General features: G+C 36.9%; 1 protein-coding gene across 1 annotated transcript in view; it reads right to left on the bottom strand.

Moving 5' to 3' along the window:
• Nucleotides 1–19,125, bottom strand: part of zmiz1a (zinc finger, MIZ-type containing 1a) — a 112,680-nt gene that overhangs the window by 61,905 nt on the left and 31,650 nt on the right. Inside the window, 1 exon segment of the mRNA XM_043256084.1 lies at nucleotides 5,178–5,252. The gene's annotated coding sequence lies outside the window, so the exon portion shown is untranslated.

Genomic DNA, 19,125 nt, shown 5'->3' with positions numbered 1-19,125 from the left:
TATAGGGCACAGAGGGCACACAGTAACCAGCATGTTTCACCTCATTTCTCCGGGGCCTAAGGAAACATGGCTAATGATGTAATGAAGTAAACAGCGATTTACATCTGCAAAGCCTGTGCCTACACGAGATGCCCTGGCAGAAGAGAATGAGATCATGTCTCGGCCTGCTCCAAGGACATGAATATTTACAGTTCAGACTGGAACAGGGCTGTAAATCACGTAAAGAGCCTGAGGTAAACTACAGACCCATTACATGTCTTACTGTCCAAGGGTCAGTTAACAAAGTCGTAATTCGGGACATTTATAGGTCACTGTTGGGACAGAACTAACTGAAGGTTGTGACACTACTAACTAAATTTTTCAGTAGCTTGGTTGTGTTCAAAACAGTAGTTTTTCCAGTATCTTGATATTTTTTCCAACAACTAGCAGTGTGGTGTGACAAAACGAGCGAGCTAAAGTAAAAATGAAATGGGTTCATTCCAAACATATTAGTCAATCATTCATTCAAATGGTACATATGTAAATAAACTGCTTCCTTAAAACATTTTCTAGTTTGATTCGGTTAAGTGTAATTAAATTGTCCAATTAAGACTATATAAAAATAAACTACTCCATTAAATAGCTTTAAATGTAACAAAATGTGTATCTTTTCTGAAACCAAGTAACCATTTCAAAACGCAGAATCCACAAATAAAAACAGAATTCACTATTTAATGTGGAATGGCAACAAATTTGTATTTTTTTTTTTTTTTACGAATTAGTCAAAAGTGGATAATTACACTTTAATCAAATTGCAGTATGGACAAAAGTCGATTTAAATACGAATCCCACATGTTCTGCAAACATGTCTTTGTTAATGAATGGCACGCAGTTCGGTTACTATGTTACACACATACTGAAGCACACGTGACACTCGCTGTTTTCAGTGTCCACTGTCACACAAACTGCCAGAACTGCTCTGAGAGTCACTCCATCAGCTTTTTACAGTTTGATTTGAGCAAAACTAGTGTCATAAGATATTCATGGCCACCCCGCAAAATAAAAGTCTGGTTTAATTTGAAGTCATTAAGCCTATTACTATTTTTCAGTAAAATGTACATAGTCACTACTACTACTATCCTACTAAAATGAAACAGAATTTCTGAGGGAAAAACATTCATAAGACTACTTGGAAAAAAAATTATAAAAACATAAACTGAATAAATTTTGTTGTTTTATGCATTCAAATAATCAGACATGCTAAAACACAAAATTTGGTAACAATAAAAAAATATGGTGTGAAGGAATAAAACATTTCATAGGGCCCAAAACATGTAATTTTTAATTTAATATATTGATGTGAAGATTTATACGTTTCATGATTTTAATTAATTAGACATGCTTTTTGACTAATACAGTGGAATTTAACTATTAAAAAGAAGTTGAGAGATCAAACAGAAAAAAAAACTGAATTTGGGAAAAAAATAAAACAATTTTGGAAAAAATAAAATAGGGCCCTACACAACAGGTTTTCCACTTATGATTCATCTCGAATCATGAATTATATCAATGAGATCAGTCAGTTGTATGTCAGTATCCAGAAAATTCAACCTCCCCAATCTGCTTTTGCCCTCTAATGTTATTTGTCTCGGCTCTCTTCAATCCCCTTTGGACGGCCGATTCCAGCGCTCATCTGTCTGAGCAAGCAAGGTTAAAAGTACACATGAGGTGTCGTGGAGGGAGCTCACTACGGCCAAGCACTGAGCCTGAGAAATCAAGTATGTTATTTATGAGCTATTTGGCCATTGATTACACTCACCTGAGCACAGGGTGAAGCACAAAGGTGTCAGTAACACCAGTGGCCCTACCAGGAATTCATTTGTCGTTCAAATTGCTACAGTATCCTTTATTATACCGTTAACATGGCCATACCACGGTCACAAAATCAACTTTGCCAAAGGGTTAAGGACAAAATAGAGCCTGCACACACCGATAGTATCATTTGTTTTTAAGCTATAGGCCTACTACTCGTGCAAAGGATATAATAATGGGAGCAAACCAAAAAAATCTGTAGTGAACAATTTGCATGCCTGGATTTCCCCTTCTTGACCATCATTCTAGGTGACACAACTGACTATCACAATCTGACATACTTTACTGGGACTAAATAAGTTCTCTTATGAAAAAAAAGTGTTTGTCTACACATATGTATATATAGAACGTTCCAATGCACTTCTCTTTGCTATTCACATGAAGAATTGTAATCAATAAATAATGTAAACAAAACTGAATTTACCACCAGCTTTCTGTGAGCAGTAATGGGGCATCTTAAGTGAACAATGTTCAGTCTAAATCCTATTCTTAATAAATGTGTCTAATTTTACAGTTAAATGTTACGCAATATTGATTTTCAAGTACATCTCTGTTATTATTTCTGGGACAGTAATTCACTTAAAATCATGTTATTCCAAATCTGTATGACTTCTGCGTAACATAAAAACAAGATATCCTAAACAAATGTTTGGGTTAAAAACAAAACTAAACCCAACTGAATTCATTCTTTTAATGTATGGACTAAAACACTAAAACTGCACACTGCCGTAACAAATTTATTCCACCAGCTTTAAGAATTGAGCAGCAAATGGTTTACTAGGAATAAATATCCGAAGAACAGCTTGAACTCTTCTGATTGGGTTTTAGAGATGTGTGGTTTGTGAAGGAAAGAAAAAAATAATCAGATATATTTTAAATGGTCGTTTTGTTTACTCACAGCACTCATGGGCAGAACGGATTGATCCCTGCTTCCGTTCTCTCTGAAGCAGTCATGAACCCATGTCAAACATGTGGCTTGGTATGAAATCATTCTGATTATAGCTAAAATAATCTTAACCACATAGTCCAACTAAATGTCCTTTTGAATCATTGTTAAACAAACATCCTGATGGGCAACCTACTAGCTCTCTGGATCTGCCTGCCTCGCATGCACACGGATTTGTGGGTTTGTGGTGTGATACGGAAATTTATTTCTGCACAAATGTCAAAAGACTGCCACGTCTCAATATTAGATCAAAATCAAAACATGATTAACTTATTACGAGTGGATGTTTTCCTGGCTGCGGCAAAAATCTCAAGGACTTCACAGAGATTTCTTTTGATGCTCTTGGTCAAATGGCCAGTGTTCGGTGCGCAGTCTCAGCTTTGCTTCTGACATTCGAGGGTTAGAGCTATTTTAAGGAGACCCCAGTGCCTCTGGCAAGTCCACCACACGCCACTGTACAGCAGCTTCCATAGAGCTGAAGAATGGCTCCATTATTCCCCCACAAACACATATACTTTCACAGAGATCCACCCACTTCTGACCTGATCTCGCTGAAACCCACCACTATCGGAAATTCCCCCGTTTTGTGAAGGTGGGAACAAAACAGAACCGAATGAATCACTGAATAACTAGACTGAAGGTTGAAAATGGACCTTTTTAGAACATTTTAATGAGTTTATTCATTTATCCTAAAGATTTTACCTTGCGAAAGGCTTTTATAATGCATGCAGCAATTAATTAGCCTTGGAATTATTCAATTATTTTATATAAACAGTTTTTTCCCCTTTGGTGAAGATTGCGTCCAATAAAAAAACAAAAAAAAAACTAAACGATTCATAATATTTCAGTTCAACAAAATAATTGCCAGTCACATGCCAGAGCAGATGGTAAGTTTTCATACAATCTTTTTGTAAATAAGACAATCTTTTTTTTGTAAATAAGACTTACATGTGCCTTTATTATATATAATTAATTATCTATATTCATATAAATGCATATTATATATATATATATATATATATATATATATATATATATATATATATATATATATATATAGTTTAGTTTGCTTTTGAAGGAATTAATACTTTTTTCACCAAGATTGCTAATGACATTACATTAAAAAAAGAATATTTCACAATATTAGTATACCGTGTTGAGCATAAGAGACCTCTTAAAAACAAACAAGCCAAAAAAAAATAAAAATCATACTTATCCAAAAATTTTTAAAAGTTGTACATTTTCACTGCAAGCAATAAATAAAAAGTAAAACTAAAAACTATATGATTGCTTTGTAAAAGCATCTAAAAAGGAAAAAAAAAAAACATCATCTGTGTTTCGTCATTCTGCCACTTGCTCTGCCACCAAGTCAAACATGAACCCATCCACAAATATATAGCCTGCCCCTTGTGTTTACACGAGTGTGTGTTTGTGTACGTGTGTGTGAGCGTCAGGAAATACCAGGCCAAGCATTCCAGCTCGTCAGCACCTCTGGCCCTCATGTGACTGTAGATACACAACCCAGATTGTGTGTGCAAGTTTGCTCAAGAAGCATGATAAGAAAATTTAGTAAAAGTGAGGGAGCAGGAGGGGTAAAGGAAGGATAATCTGATATGCATGACTTGTGGTTTCTCCTAGCGCCTCTCTTTTCTTTGCCCTGGCAGAAATGACAGTTTGCATCCATAATTTACAGGCTTCTCTTCTCCCTCTTCTTCTGGCAATCTGGCCTTTATGGCTCCGCCTCCTTGTAAACTCATTAGCATAATGTAGATGCTACTAAAAACAACAACGAAAACCAAAAAAAACCCCAAAAAAACCCCCCACACATTTTCACCTTCGAGCCGTTCCATGTCTCATCAGTACACAAGACCAGGCAGAAAGTGGTGAACGTATTAAAAGCTCAGGATGAAACACTTCATGCCTTTATGTGCTGTTTAGACGCATGTCTCCGACTGTTTGCTAAAACTGATTTTTTTTCCCAAAGAATCTCACATCTCAGTGATTGTGCCTGCCTTTAATAATCACGTAAAAAAAAAAAAACACTGACACTGACGTTGCAAGGGGGGGGGGGACAACAAAGCAGCAAGTGATTTGAGAGGCCCCGCTGCTAATTATGACTCATGTTATACAGAGCGTTCTGTTGCTGCTCAAAAACACTAAATAAATTTGTCGTTTGACTGTGCTCAAGAAATATGAGCGTCTGACGCGATGGTGTGCGTGCGTTGCCGTTTTTAGCACCAATTACGCCAGTCGAGTTAATTCGGGAAAGTTGTTTTGAAGATAACACCATGCGAGCTGCACATGTGTGTGCAAATCTGCGATTAGGTGAACAATCATTAGCAGAAATGAGCAGTGAAGGATCATCAGTCAAAGCGCTTACCGGAGGATGCAGTAGATTTCTTTGTTCAGTGTTTGGCAAATTCACTCACATATCCTCATCAATCATAGAAGTGATCTGAAAGTTCAAAAAAAGAACACATTATATTAATCCTTTGCCAAAGTAAATGTTGTGCACGGTTACATATGTTCTTCTCAGTATTCCTAATCCCCCGTTCTGTACCTTCCCTGCTTGATAATGTCACACTGCTAAATAAAGGAAGCACACGCTTAGGCTTATTCTACACATGGGATCATGTACCATTGTGATCAGTGGCATTTATCGGCTGCTATAAGAGACATAGATGACAGAATGCCAAATTTTTCATAAACAACAGCCAAATGCATTACAAGTAAAAAAAAAAAAAAAAACAAAGTATAAAATAATGCTAATCGAATAACTGATTTAAACAAACTGTTCATTCCGGGATTTGCAACTAAATGCATTTTTAAATTTAAAATTAATAATGTTGCTTTAATGCAACATCAAAATAGTTAACTTTTTATGACAATTCTCTTTAGTAGCCTGTAATAATGCTAAAATAAAGTCAATGAAACCTGCCATTGCCTGCATCAGATGAAGAAACAATATTAATTTCAGGCTCTTAAAATGATTGTGCTAACCTCTCTGTTCATGACTTAATATTTTTGCCATTCCATGATGTCACAACCAGCACGCCAACACATTTATAGGTTAAGGAGCTGTGGAAAAAGCTGACTTGCTTTAAGGGTCCTGATCACTGTCAGGGTCTACTGCGATAATGTCAGGCTGACCGTAATTTATACCTTACGTAATGAATGCGAAAGGGGGCGGGGTTTGAGTAACAACAACAGACATCCTGTCTAGACCACAACACAAATGATCTACTACAAAATAAATAATACATTGAGATTTAGCAAAATATAACATCATCTGGGTTTAAAAGTACTTGTACAACTTTGAATTCACGCCATTAAACGTTCTGGAAAAAAAAGAAATAATTTGCAGACAAACCCTGGAAGGCTTTTTAGAACTAATGCAGCAAGATGAAGAAGCGTACAGTACTAAACTGTACAGTCAACATTCTTCACTCCATCTTAATTATACCCAATAAGCAAAATCATCCACTGTGGTTTTTTATTGGACGCTTCAACTCCAAAAGTCAGGATTCAAAGAAAATCCAGGGTTCCCCACTGGCACTGATGACACATGTGCGCTCTTCTCGTAAATGCGATAATTCTGACATGAGTTGCAGGCAGCAATAATCTGTTCATATAAAACTTTCTGTCTTTGTTTATCTTTCTCATCAGCCTCTACAGCTCCACAATCCGTATCCTGCCATGCAACTGTCACTGAGCCTGAATAAATATACTTATAATCTAAAGGGAAAAAAGTGACAATCTGTCTGATTCTCTGGCCTGCGCATGCAACTGGAGAGCTGGGTCTATTAGGTGTGTTTATTGCACGAATTCCTTCTATCAACCCCTACGGACCCATATAGCTGTAATTTAATATGAATATTTCAAGTCCGCTTTTGGAAAAGCAAAACTACTGATATACTAATGGGATCATGCTTTGACTATTAATGGACTTGTTTATCCTGCCTGTATTTCTAATACCCACATACCACTTTTGATACACCAGAATATTGTAATTGTGTCAGGTCACAGTGACTACAGATACCAGAATGATGATGATAATAAAAATAATAACAACTTCCACACAGTGTGCTATTAAATTACACTCAAATCTGGTTGGCCGCCGTGACCCTCTCATTTATTTTCTTATTTTTGAGTCAAATTAAATTGGACATATCCTTTTAATTAACAAAATGCTCTACAGTACATGCATTAAGCATTTGAGAACAGACAAAATGTGAGGTGCACATTAATGTCCTACTCGGAGAACATCCGGCAGTGTTATTCCGGACACAAAGCCCAAGGACTTACCGAAATAAGGTTTAGACACAAGGATGTTATAGGTTATTCCTTAAGGACTGCCACTGCTCCAGATTTCAATGGGCTACTACCGTTTTAATTGGTACAATTAGGTTATCGAAACCCACATCTGATGAAACATCTATCATCATAATACATAGAATTGAACATTTTTTTATAAAAAATTATTTTAAAAAATACATGGGAAAATATATAATACATTTAAATGTCAGGGTTTTTTTACATTTAGAAATATTTGAATAAAAAATAATGAACGCATGTCTTTTTCTGAAACATTTAAAAAACATTTAGTCAAATTTTATAACAACAACTAATAATAATGAATACAAAGACCTCTGCATGAACATGAAACCGTGACAAAGCGAGTATCATTTACTTATGAAGAAAATATGACCTTCAGGCTGGATGACTGATCTGAAGTCACTCAGCGTGAGAGAAACCCATGAGATGGACTGATACTAACAATAAAGGAAAGACACAGTCGGGATACAGGAGGCCGAGACAGCAAAGGCTTGATTATCCACACTTTCACGGTCACGGAGCACAAACTGAGAGTCGTCTATAGTCGACCTCCTCCGGTTCTTGGACTGCAGTGGCGCTCAGATGGGCTGCTGGATTGGGGTGCATTGTCTGTGCTCCACACTCATTAGCTGAGTCAAGGAGGGACTTACTGGGGTGTTTAGCTCGCCGGGTTTGTGTGGCAGCTCAACAAGCTCTCCCAGCTGGAGTACGGCTCTCACATCACAGCTGCACACTTACAATTAGTGCAGGTGCAGCTCAGGAAAGACCAGGCACAACACAGACAAACACACAAAGCTAGAAAACACACACTTACAGAGGTGTCGCACACCGCCGATGAGGGCTGTTACATGGAAAACAAAGCGCTGATGACTCCAAAACCAGCTCATTACAAAAACAGACAACGCAAGGAAACCAGAATTTAGAGGGTTTTCTCTGTTTTCGAAGTCAAGATGTGCATGTTTTGCTGTTTTGTTCAAATGGCTATGACCTTTACATGATAAAAGTTTAGCTTAAGGCATTTATACATCATTAAGAACAATCACTGTATGATGGAGCATGCAAACATTTGAATCATGAAATCGTCTTTCGTTTGCATGTTCAAACACACTTCTGTTGTTCCTATCTGAACCAAAACTAGCATTCCATTAGGATGCTGAATTGGTCTGGATGAGATAATGCACCAACTGCATCATTTTCCAAATATTTGAAGAGAAAAATAGAAGTCAGGCTTGTGTTTTTCCCCTCAATCTCATATTGATCCAAAGAGCCTTGCTTGCAAAACATTATCACAAAACTGAGCACGGAAACAAATTACATGACAAAAGCAGCCATTGATTTGCGAATGGTTTATTAAGGGGACACTAAAAGTGAAATGAATTCCAGCATTTTAAGCTTTGTTTCTCAGGCACTCTGTGAGGCAATGCAGAAAGCTGGAATGCCGAGGCTGTCTTGCATCTGGAGTCGTCTCTGATGCATGTCATAAAAGATGCCATTAAGCAGAATGGGCCGGCAAAACACACAACATGCAGATCTGAATAATTCATTTAGGGCTCAACCCGCTGGAGGGACATCTTTTTTTTTTTCCCCCAACTGGTTTTCTGCATCAAAATCAGAGCATATATTTGCTCTGACTGAAAAAAGGCACAACACAAGCATTCTGCGGACATACAAATTAGCAAGCAGGTGTCTTCACATGTGGTGCAGACCTTTATTTTTCTCTGTACACTTCAATAGAGACTGCAGACTGTTGTCTGCCTTATTAGGCTCTTTTCCAGGGGCAGTGGGTAATGAGACTTCACACAGACAATAAAAAACTCACAGCCAATCACATGAGAGTGATGCAAGACATCTGTCACCATGTTTTCCGCAGCTCTAATTTACTCAGTAACTGTAGTAGGCAAGATACACTCTAAGAGGGTCATCAGTGAAGAAGAAAAAGCTAATGCCAGACTGCATGGTTACATGCTTTTCCATGTTACAGGAAACAGATTTTGATACAGACAGATTTCATACAGTTTGTGTACACACACACACACACAAAGAAATCAATCTTGTATATGCTTAAGAATTTTTGTCAACGTAATATAATGCATAATTTTTTATAATATTGTATGATGATTCATTATTATATAATTTATAATTAATTATAACTTATAATATATTAATACAATGCATTTTAGTTGCGTGATAATTTCCCTTTTTGAAGTATATAAATAAAAGGGAAACTATTACAATAATTTGTAGTAGTAGACTTTGCAATTGTAATAGTATTCAATATTACAAGGATTTTTAAATACTTCTAGTATTTAGAAGTATTTAATATCTAGCTATGTATTTCTAATTGATTATTATTATTATTATTATTATTATTATTATTATTGTTGTTGTTTTTATTTTTATTTTTTTCTTTAGGAAATTTCTTTATATTTCCAAAGAAAAAAAAAATATTCCCAATCAAAATGTCTTTTTTTCTGAGACAGTGGGAAAGAAGTGTAAAAAACACATTTAAAAAGCATCACTGGCAGTAAACAGATTGACTGAGCTAAAGATCCAATGGTGCAAAGTGCAGATGTGTGCATATGAAACCCAAGACAGACAGAAATAAATAATAATAGAAAAAAGAAAAGAACAAGAATCAAGATCGAAACTAGTCCCACAATGTGTTTCCAGCAAACCGAGCACAGTAACTCTACACGTTTCAGCAATATAGCTAAAGATTTTTAATTACTTTGCTCGGCAGCTGGAAAATGCCACAGTAGCCCAAAAGTTCACAAGGCCCCTTTCATTCAAACTCTAGTTATACAGGCAAGCGTCCAAGCCTGCCAACCACTAAGCATTCAGCTGGGCCTCCACCAGCGGGCCAAGTCGAGCAGACAGCCACAGCCATGCGCACAAGAGCGAGGGGCTTGCTGACACATCCACAACCCTGACGCAGGGCAGAAAAATGCACAGGCCCACTCCAGCCTTTTCTCTGCGGCCGAGCTTGAACGTACCCAACAATTACAGAGCTATTTTCTCTGGAAGGGCAATTCCCTGTTTATTGGTATCCGCCTGTCAAAGGCTCTCCCTGTCAATCCTCAGCAGGAGCCTTCCCAGTGGTCAATGGGAGATGATTGAGCGTAACTCGACAAAAATGAGTGGGATTCCAGGGTTAGGCAAGCAGTGCTACTCTGGGCCAATCCACTGGCATCATACAGGAGGGAAGCGGTTTCCAAAAGGATTAAAAACAAGAGCGTGACTTGAGTGCTAGCTTGTAATTTTTTCAATACCGCCACTTTAAAAAAGAAACAAAATGAGAGTCGTGTCAAATGAAGGGAATAAATGTGCTGATGTGGCATTCGGACTAATGTTGTCATGCTTTTTACTTTTTACATACTTTTACACACTATTTAACCTTTCCTGTGTGACAGTTCGCCCCAGTCTTCTCCGCTTGGTGAAATATTTGTGTCAAGAAGATAATACTCAAATAAACCTATAAGAAACAATGTTTACTGTAAAGAAACCGCATGAAATGCTTCTGAACAAACCTTAATAAAGCTTCTGTGGAAATAGGCATCCACTGCTCACACAGAAAAATTATCTGGTGCTTTTGGAAAACAGCTTCCACCCTAGTTTCATCACCTCACTCTCCCTTTGTTAGAGCTCGGAAATGCCTGAAGTTAGGAATGAAAATACTGGCATGTCCCTGCAGCTCAGTGAGAGAGAATATTTCTGCAGCTGCGGAGTGAAGTCAGCTCATCAGAACAGAGCCAGCAGGCCAGGTTTCCTCCACAGATAACCATGTTAACCTAAAGAACATAAACACCCACCTCACGTTCCACCGCAAAAGCATGAGGTTACGAGGCAATCTTTATGAAGCACCCTACGCGTTGCTTTACTTTCTGACTTTACCAAAAAAAAAAAAAAAAAAAAATGTCATGTATGTGCCTTCCAAATGACATCACATGTAATGTGACATTGGATTCTGGTTTGTGTGTTCACACTCACATTTACACGAAAACAAGAAATCTGTCAAACCAAACGTCAATGAAAGGCTTTGAGAAATGCATGCTGGGAGCTCCATCAAATATAAGTCAACAGCAGGTTCAGGCCATCAATCTAACCTTCGGCATGCGAGAGGAGCTGGCAGTCTGACACAAGAAATCTCTCAGCATTTTGCTTTGATTTGAATTTGGCTCCCACAGTTCAGATGTCACTGATACTTTGGCACATTTTGGATGTCAGAGGGACTACAAGTGATTTTATATACATATAAATGCAAGAAAAGGTAAATAATTCCAAGATTAAAAATGATATATTAGTACTGTCAAATTATTAATCATGATTAATCGCCTACAGAATAAAAGTTTTTATGTAAGACATGTATTTGTATTATATGTATATATTAGTAAATAAGTTTTTCAGTAAATTAATTAGTAACTAACTTACACTTACATTAATAGACTAAGATACTAATGTTATTAATTATTATTCACAATGAAAACAAATATATTTAAAAACTATCAATATCAGCAATTACAATAACAATAATACTATTAAATAAACTGATATTAAATTACTTAAAAATCTAAACATAAAAATTTATTTTTAGTAGTAGTAGTAGCAGCCGCAGCAGCAGTAGTGGTTGCATGCAATAAGTCAATAAAAGAGATTTTATTTTTCTCTGACTAAGGTTGAAGTTAGAAACGATGCTTTCTTTAGTTGATGGCCGATTCAGTTTGCTCACGTCACTTACATCATTGAGGGTCCGACTCTTCATTCAATTCAATTTAAACCGCATATTATTCTGCAGCTCCTGACAAAGCACCCGTCCAACTGGTGAATGAATTTTTGTACTACCAAAGCCAATTCTTTTCTTCCATTTGGCACAAGTGTTATTATTTTTAGAGCCTGACTGTATGTATACAACAGGGCTCATTCATGCGACGGTCTATCGTTGCATGCACACTCAGCATGAGGTGCTCATGAGATATAACTACCACGGCCGTGGAATGTGATCGTTGCCATTGGATGTGGTGGTATCATGACCTTATTGTCATTCCTCTCCGCTTTCCTATTAAGCGCACTGCTCCCAGTAATTTTCGATGAGTCAAGCTGCCTGACTGACGCACTCCAATTAGGCCCTGGCTAGCAGAGCCCTTAACTCCAGCACACGCTGTACTCCAGGCACGCACGCAGCCAGGCCTTTTTAGCCAATGACAGCAGGGTGACGGTGATGACATCGAGATGGCCTGCTTGGAAGCCTGCGGGCCGCACTAAGGAGACAGAAATATCTTCCTTTGACAGACACGGATACATGGTGCTACGCGTGCAGCTGTCTAAATGTTGCCTCTTTTTGTCTCTCTGGCTCTAGCGCTATCTTTCTCTCTTGATCCCGCACTCACTCTCTTGCTCCCTCTCATTCAATCAACTTAAGCACACTGACTTTTTGTCTGCAGCTGAGGCGAAGGGTCAGCGTTCGGAGGCCAACCTTTAGACACAAGCATTTGAGATGGATGAGGTTGGGGCGGCGACTGGAGCCTGAACACAACCCACAGACAACCTCAGACGTTCTCAATTAATCAGGTCACGGTGCAGCGAATAACTCACTCTCTGGTATCTGGGTCTGGACGGTACAACAATCCGCTGCTGCTCACGCAGCCATGCAGCTATCTGCCTCTCAAAACAGTTGAAACTGTGCTTGTGCATGTGTGAAATATCTGAGAACGTCAGCGGATAGCTTGTGACACTTAACCTTTATAGCTGAATGTGTCGTAATGCTAAGCATTAAGACTTGGCTCCAGAACTCCAAGCAGTCATATTAATCTTACAAATATGTGTTCAAGTCTTATTATAGCCCCCAGAAAAATTAAACCAATTTTAATAACCAAAGATTATAATTTTATAATAATTATGCAAACTTCCCCTTTCATTCTCATTAACATGATGCATCAAGACTATTTTCCTTGATGAGTTAAAAAAAAAAACACTACTACATTTAAATATTTTACATAAACACTAAATGTTATATGCTATTTTTTCACATTAAAAAAAAAACAATTAAGGTAAAATATACTTAACTGTAATGAAAATGTAGTTAAAATAAATAAAGTAATAAAATCTTGTTAAAACAAAAGAAATAGTATTATTGTTATTACACATGTATAGCCAAAAAATGGTATAAAATGCACTATGAATACACAATACTAAACATATAAAACATATACAACAAACAGAACAGAACATTATGACAATTTAAAACAAATGTTTAAAAAAACGATTATTATTATATATATAATAATAATATATAATTTTAAAAAATAAAATGTGAACCAAGTTGTACTACTTACTTGAACAACTGGCAGGAATAGGCCAGTTGTTCAAGTAGGCAATACTTCTTGGTTTACATATATTCAAAGAGTTATTGAACTCCTTAATTTAAGCAAAATTCCACACTGTAATCAGAAGTTTAATAGTCAGTTAGTTAGACCCTCTGCTAATTAAACACATATCAGAGACCCCTCTCCCTCCCTCTCTCTGCTTCATTAACACAAGCGCAAAGGCCTTAAACTCAGTGTGGATGTCTTTCAAGCCTCCTCCTCTGAAGGTGCAGGGCTAGAGGAGGCCTCACTGGAGGAGTCGTCATTTTCATTCAGCTCTTGAATGCCCTGCTGCTTTAAAATGCATACCACATTCCTCTTTCCTCGTAGACATTCAGAGACATCCTTACTGACACTATAAAATTTCCCTATTATCTCAGAACTTAATTGCTTTGCTACAGCAGTTCTGAGAGAGTGAAAGCCGCCCCACATCTGCGGGTCCTTCTGGGGGCCTTGAACTGAAGGTGGCACCGAGACCCAACTTGGCGAGTCTGGAATGGGGAAAACCAAAAAACTTGAAACATCTGTCTTTTTTTTTTTATGGAGTCTATAAAGAGCTCAGAGTTGGAGGAAGAGAATGAAAATATATGATTGGAGAAGTAGTATGAGCACGCTGGATGTAATGTGTCGGGATGACTGCTGTCAGATACAAGCAAAATGGAGGTTTGTCAAATGAGAGCATCCAATCTGGTGCACACCGCCTGCTACGGATCACGCATAAAAACTGGAAGTGCAATAAATACACATTTTAATGTTGGTCTGGGCAGAATCATAATAGGCTTAGATTTTCTATCCAACAGACTGCATCCGTAAATCAACTCCAGATAGTTCTGCCAGCGAGTAACACCAACATCGTGAACGCCCTAAATCACCAGCAAATAAATGAGAGAAATTCATATAATCAGTGCAGCTGGATGAGACAGTTTGTTCTGATAATTCAAAGCTTTGTTTGAGTTCAGCCTCCACCCCGATAGTTCTTCCAGGGATCCAGACCAGAACAACTACTAGGAAGCTATTGGCTCCAAATATGAAACATTCTGGATCCCGGTGACTTTTTTTTTAGATGTCTGAGCCGAAAACAAACGGAAGGATCAATTCACGTGGTAGATCTGGTTGAATATTTCTAAAAATAAAACAAAAAACACAACAAAACGAAAAACGAAACTAAACTGAAAAATTAAATGAAATATAATGCATTAAATTAAAATAAATAAAAGTGCTCATTTAATTTGCAATCAAAACAGAACTGAAAAATAATTCGCTCAGTGAGTCAGTAACAGTTTAGAATGATTCGCTGGATAGATGAGCTTGATTCAAACCACCATTTCTTTTTACCGAGCCAGTTTGAAAGTAGAGTAAAAAAAAAGAAAAAAGCAAATGGGTTCATATTGGATCTTTCTAGATTTCATGTCTTCTAATTTGACAATATATAAATGTAAAACTGATCTTTGGCAGTCTCTATATTAAAATGATGTTCCTATTATGCCATTTTTCTTACGCATCCGCACATTGAGAACCTATATCTCATACATCTCAATCTGTGCAACACTGTGTGCTAGCGATAATATCTGGAGACGCATTCAGATAAGTAATTCGCATATCCTGTGCAGATGAATAGTATGCAGGTTTGTAATTGTGTAAGCAATGCAGTGATTTGTTTTTGTTCACTCAGACCCTGAGGGCTGGCACTCTTCACACGGCACAGACCGGGACCGCCAGGAACTACACAATTTGTGATATTATTCAAATGAGCCCATTGTTTTCCTGTTTACTGACACGAATTGGGGGGGGGGCACAACTCAACAAGATTAAATCATTCAGAAACAATCAGCCTCCGCGTGAAAGTAGCATTTGAAATGTATTGCTCAAATTATTGAGAGCCATTAATGCATGTGTCCACTCTTGATGCACTGTATATTACACTCATTCATCATGGCTGCATGGCCTGGCAGGCTAACAGAAAACATCTTTTGTAATCATATAGCTTCCTGTCAAGGGTAGCAAACATGTCTGTGCGTTTAATGATTCAGATGTTAGTTTCTACTGGCAAGCAACTGACAAAGGATATGTTGACTGCTACGGCAACAGAGCATAACAATTTCAAATGGTTTTAAAAGTAAAGCTTTTTCATAACTGTGAAATAGGAAATAATTAATAATGTTCGAGTCGTTCTTTTCCACACATATCACAAAAAACAAAACCTAAAGCTTTGAAGTTCTTTGAAGATTTTTCCAGAGAGCTGAGTTTCTAAAATCAATAGGTTACAAGACTACATGCACGCCCCAATGTATGCTGTGTTCTTGACTATCAGCTTTGGCATGATGTCAAACTCTGACCCCTATCAGGATGCTAGCTGTCATTGGCATAAACGCAACACAGATGCACAATCCTCAGGCTCTTCACCTCTACAAGTGAGATGAAGAACAGCCCAGACTAAGCTTTCATTTCCCTTACACACAAAAAACACATTTCCAGAGGAATCACCACATCTGTCCCGCATTGAACAGTCAGTGCTCTTCATGAATGCACTTTTGGCATGGATAAAAGGGATATTTCAGCCTGTTTCAACACCTTCCATTCAAAAGGGGTGTTGAACTTAATCTGAGCCAACAATGAAAAAAAAAAAAAGTAAAGTAACTTGATGGCAAACCTCCATGAACAACAACAAAGTGCCAGTATATAGGCAATTCTTGGCCAAGCTGTATTATATGAGTGAGAGTGAAGCTGATGTATTATAGTAGCAGCTTTGTTTCATAGTTTAGTGTTTTTGGTGATAAATCAGTTTTTGGTTGACGTGTATTAGGTACGCAAATTTACAGTCAAACAAACTGCGGTAATAAATCAAACGTTCAGAAGGAAGGTTCATTTCTGTGAACCGGTTCAGTCAGATGAACAAAACTTCAGTTGATTTTAAATGATTCACCGATTCATTACCTGAAAAGAACTCTCAGAAGAGCCCTTTTTTATAGAAAGAATTTATTTAGATAATGCTGTTCTCAGCTTCAATTTATTTAGGCTATTAGATGGTTATTAGATTTTTTTTTTTATTTAAGTTAATAGCTGTGACTAATTAGGATCATTGATGTTTTAGTGCTAGACAAATACTTGCGCAAAAACAAAAAGGCAAACATGAATGAATAAAAATCACAGTTACACGTTCAGACGTTTGGGGTTAGTTGGATCAGGGGTTTTTTAATACTTTTATTCAGCAAATTTATAGCAAAGAGATTTATTATTAATGTTTATAATGTAAAAATATTCCTTACAAAAAGCTGTTCTTATGAAATTTCTATTCATTAAAGAATCCAAATTATCGCATTTGCACAAAATATTACACAATTGATTAAAAAATTTATAGGAAATGATTTCTAAAAGAACATGTGAACCTTAAGACTGAAATAATAGACCTTAGTCAGCGTAGTGTCATGTTTGATTTTTGTAAGGAAGGGAAACAAGTCTGTGACGGTTGAAAGTGCAGGGCGTTCAATGGATTGTACTGTTGATTAACAACATACCAATAGCTCAGCTGATGAAGCATCTTTCTGAAAGAAAAATATATAAAACTGTTCTGACAATTGAGTTGGCAAAAGTTATGTGATCTATGACCTTTATTCAGTCTCATTGTAAAGTCTGAGTATATCCCACGCAGCCTTTATTTTATTCGCATTAAATTCAATATAGCATCTAACCTGACTAAGGTCTATGCTTTTTATTTATGGTTCAATTAAAATAAAAAAGGTATTTGAACTTGTAGCAATATTTTAAAATACACAAAACCTTGGTAAATATAAAGTTAATTTAAAATATATAATAAAATCTTACCAACCCCCGACTTTTGAATGGTAGTGTATAAATGTAAGAAGTTATTGCCCCTTAAAATAGCTTTAAAGTGGTTATTTTTTCTTAGTAACTTGTAGTGTAACTAACTATTTCAAATTATAGCTTTACTATAGTTTAAATGCTTAAAGCAAGAGTAGATTTCAGCTCGGAAAAACTACAGTTTTAGTACACTGCTATACTGGTCGAGGCTCGGCTATTATCAACGGAGAACACAGTAATTCACAGAGGTAAAGACTACCTTCCCATAGATCGAAAAGAGAAACATAGAATTGGGAGTGTTCCTCATCTCAGATGTGTTTTCCTCCTGTAACTGCGGAGGCTAGATATCAAAGAGAAGAGAATCCTGGGTGCTACAGGAGCTGGGATGTTGATGTTAATTCCTATGGTGTGAGCTAATCCTAAGAGTGCTGACATCCTTTTTCTTTATCAAACACACCATGTGGCTTGTACACATGCCCAGAGAAAACTTCACAGTCAAAGTCATTTCTTACGGTGGTGCTTAATCATGGAGACAATGAAGACATAAATATCACCTGAATGGAAAAAGTCTTCAGTCAAGATGAAACAAAAAGAGGTGGCTAGACTTGTCACTAATCACTGTCATTTTGCACCACTAAATAATGGCGGTTTTCAAACAGGTTATCAAACTGTGCCACTGTTTGGTCAAACCGACTGCCCTGCCCCTAAACTCACATTAATATCTGGGCCAGTGTTGTTTTTCAGGGTTGGGTTGCTCAAACAAAGTAATATATTATGTTAAGTTCGCAAAATTACACACTTAAGCTTTAAATTACATTTTAAAATATACGAATGCATAAATGATGTGGCTAAATTGTTCTCAAAAAGTAAATCACCAGCTACTTAGCCATGTTTGAAGAGCTATACAATGTAAGAGGGAAGCCACAATGTTGAAAAATGAGGGCGGAGAACCAAGTCAGCCTCACACAGAGCATCGCTGGCTTCGCCACGGCTGGGGACACTCGAATTTGAACGTCAAGATTAAAGGGAGAGGAAAAAAGGAAGAGAGGGAAGTGGAGTAAGAAGGCAGAGGGTATAAAAGAAGAACGGTTCGAGGCATAAAAAAACTAGACTAGACTACCAAAATATTTAATATAACACACATAGAAAAACTAAATATGAGATATTAAGACTTGCTTTATGATATTTTTATCTTAATATCTTAAAAGCATTTATCGTATTTGAAAAAATGTTTAGATAATTTAATGGGGGTGAAGGAACAATAAAAACATTGCTTCTATTCTGTTAATAATCAGCATAACATACAAACAATAAGGCATTGCATGTAATGTACAAAAATTCTGAAAAAAGTTTTCCTATCTTAAATATACTTATCTTGTTTTTAAAAATAGTTAAGGTATTTTACTAGGAAACAAGATTAAAATGCAGATGAAAATTTGTGGTTTATCTTCCATGACATGAGTGATTTTTTTCTTCAGTAGAAAACAAACAAATATTTTAACTCGAACTGTTGCAATCTGTCAGTTATATAATGGCAGTCAATGGGACCCATGGCTTTGAGAGTAAAAAAAAAAAAAAAAAAAAACACGGAGAAAAACAAATTAAACCCTGTGGCTCATGACAATACACTGAAAAATAAACCCAATAAAACGTTTGGGGAAGAAACTGAATAGTATTTGTATTCTTTTTCCCTCAGCAATGTCCAACTGTCCTGAGCGCGTTAAGCTACCGCATCTTCTTCTTGATATACAATGGATCAGAGACTTAAGTGTATTACTGCCACCTATCTCTCAAATGGACCACTGACATTCCTAA

The sequence above is a fragment of the Puntigrus tetrazona genome, chromosome 13 (assembly GCF_018831695.1).
Source record: "Puntigrus tetrazona isolate hp1 chromosome 13, ASM1883169v1, whole genome shotgun sequence".
NCBI lineage: Eukaryota > Metazoa > Chordata > Actinopteri > Cypriniformes > Cyprinidae > Puntigrus > Puntigrus tetrazona.
This window is presented reverse-complemented; position numbering and strand designations above follow the sequence as displayed.